The 2,866-nt window shown below is 39.5% G+C and overlaps 1 protein-coding gene across 2 annotated transcripts in view; it reads right to left on the bottom strand.

Moving 5' to 3' along the window:
* The window catches only part of pheta1 (PH domain containing endocytic trafficking adaptor 1), a 5,332-nt gene extending 4,155 nt beyond the window's left edge, over nucleotides 1-1,177 (bottom strand). Inside the window, exons 1-2 of one of the 2 annotated variants that reach the window (XM_046035794.1) lie at nucleotides 1,112-1,177; nucleotides 491-606 (exon numbers count right to left, since the gene is read on the bottom strand). The gene's annotated coding sequence lies outside the window, so the exon portion shown is untranslated. The other variant, XM_046035793.1, reaches the window with a different exon arrangement.
* Nucleotides 1,178-2,866: the final 1,689 nt, after the last annotated feature.

Here is a 2,866-nt window from a genome sequence, read left to right as displayed (position 1 = left end):
GTTTTACTTTATTGACATGGTGATACAGTATCAATAAGGATGTGAGATGTTTTAAGATCAAACTTTTATATTATCATCTGGTTGCTGCTGTTTACATTCACCCCAGATGCAAATTCAAAAACTCCACTGCAGAATGTTCAGGGCGTATACGTGTATGTATATAAATAACTGTATGTTATTTATATATTACCATATTTTAATATAGGCCTACACTTAATTATATGTTGTGTGTGTGTGTGTGTGTGTGTCTAGCATGAAGGAACTACAAATTTCGTTTCATTATGCAGCCTTGTGCTGTATAATGACTAATAAACAACCCTGTACCTTGTACACTGGTATAACTTTATCCACCACCCTAATTATGCTCAACTATTTTGTTTGTGTTGTAGCTTTTACAGTTGGTGTTATTGCTGCAAGCACAAGTGATACTTGCAATCTGCCTGGACAAAATGCTGTCACTAAACTACACATTTAAAGTTGTTTTACTTACGTGTTTATCTCACATCCAGCTGACATCCACCACCGTCCTGCCACCACATCTGGAGCTAATAACTTAACATGTCTCCCATCTCCTTTAGTCTTTTTTTCTGCCTCTCCAAAAGCAGGCTGGAGGAGAGAAATAAGTTACACACCTATCATTATTTTAGCGCCACAGTTGCCACATCAAACGATCGACAAGATTGTAGTTTTGCTGGTTCTTCGACTTCAGAGGAAGATGATCATGTATCTTAACGCATTAGCTGGTTTTCCCCCAACCAAAACCTCTGCCAGCTAATCGTGTCTGGACGAGTGATTCAGTCTCGAGCGGTGCTGGCTGTTTGCTTTGTGGGGTTGGTCACAAGCTTTTGACTCATCAGCACTTTGCAGGACTTCATCTACAGTGTCCGTGACACTGGGACACAAACCACAAACGAGCTGTTGTCTGAAAGCAAATCTCTCTGTGCCAGCTAGTTTAACGCATTTAGCCGCGTTGGTGAATACAAGCGGGGCATCCAGCGTCAGCATATTCAGTGCACCAACCCGCAGAGTACTAGCTAGCGCTACAGTTACACACTACCTTAAACTCACACTTTGTGACAGTATTATATTAACTAGGTAAGCGTCTTATTACCTGCAGATAACGACGCCTCCTCCTCAGGCAAGATGTTTGTTTATTTTTTCCTTAATCTTTTCCTTCGTTCTTTTTTCTTCCCTGTCACGTGACCCACGGGGAGGAAACAGGCTGTGTGTTACGCGGCCAGCTTGACTGGGCGGGGTCATCATTAAGCCTTTCCTGTCGCTCCGGTGAAACGGTTGCCATCCGGATGAGCGATAACTTAAAACAAGCGCACCCCGTCTTCGCCCGTAAATAAAAAGGTGGAAAGGTGGCACTTAACAGCTGCTGCACCTGCACGGATGCTTCTCTGATAAAACCAATGCGGATTATTGTTAGATATATATTAAATACCCTAACATAATGTATTTTACTTGAAGGATAGTTGTGGAACTGAAACGATGAACCAATTAAATTAATCTGCAAATATCCGTCTTTTTTTTAAAGCAGAAATGGCAAACATGTTCTGATTTCAGCCTCTTAAATGTGCTTTCTTTGTCTTATGTGATTGTAAACTGAATATTTTGGGAGTTTCTGACATTTGATAGACCAAAGGACTTATCAGTTAATCAAATAAACAATTAATAGATCGTGAAAAGAACTCTCAGCTGCAGCCCTGAAAATCACCTCAATGTACAAATACTCAGTTGCAAGGCTTGCTTTGATCATTTCACTCACTGTACAGAAGATATAGCAGCAAAATGTGCTTCAAGTATTACAAGTTAAAGTAAACTTAGACAGCATAGTTGCCCATTTCAGTGTTATATTACACATTATTTGAATCTTTCAACTTTAACTTTATTGTCTCCCAGGGTAAGCTTGCCTTGCCAGGTGAAACAGAACATATGAACATAAAAATAATTTATTACTTAAAACAAGTGCATAAGTATATTATACCACTGGGGTGTTATTACTGATGTATTAATATGTACGCAGCATTTCAGTGATGCAGCTGGTTTAGGAAAACCTAACTAGAACTATTTACTGTGGAGTAGATTAATCCCCAACAATGCAGCATATCATAATAGACGACCTTATGTTTTGTATGCAAAATGTTGGTCTTTAACATAAATGTAGCTGTTGAAGTAAGTAGCAGAAAATGGAGATACTTGCCTCAAAACTGTACTTGAGCACAGTACTTCAGTTACATACCATAAGACCTTGAACAGATATTGTTTGACGCAAATGTAATTGTTTGGAGTCTCCTTGATATTTCATCATGGAATGGATTATTGAATGGGCCTACACAGCACAGGCCCAGGGGCCCATGGACTCAGGCCGCGCCTAAGCTAGAGACTCCGTTGAAGGCACTTGGAAGTCCGGATGTTGTCAAAGAGTCCTTGTGTTTTTTTCCATTAGTATTTCAATAATTGCTGATACAGAGTCTGATCTGATGTTGATTTTGAATACATATTTGGATATGTCTGACAGCAGAATAGCTCTGCTTTAACCTCACAGGTTTCCTACTGTACATTTATCATATGTTACAGTATCTTTATACAATATCTTTGTGTGAGTGTTAGTGAGGATCTGGTTTGGAGACAGCCTCTCTTCTTGTCCAGCATGAACAAAATAGTCCCAACCAATAACAGAACTTAAGAGTTAAAGTTAAACCTTCAAAATATGACAGAACAGCTTTGGCAAAATTGCGGCTGGACAAGAATACCAATAATAGTGCCGCCCACTGTGAAGTGGTTACAAACATTTAGCTTTTTTTCTTCAGCAATGACTTGCTTTTCATTCACAAAGCTGCAATCATCCACAGAGTGCAGC

This window comes from Micropterus dolomieu, linkage group LG21 (assembly GCF_021292245.1).
Source record: "Micropterus dolomieu isolate WLL.071019.BEF.003 ecotype Adirondacks linkage group LG21, ASM2129224v1, whole genome shotgun sequence".
NCBI lineage: Eukaryota > Metazoa > Chordata > Actinopteri > Centrarchiformes > Centrarchidae > Micropterus > Micropterus dolomieu.
Note: the sequence above shows the minus strand (reverse complement) of the source record. Positions and strands in the feature narration are given on the sequence as shown.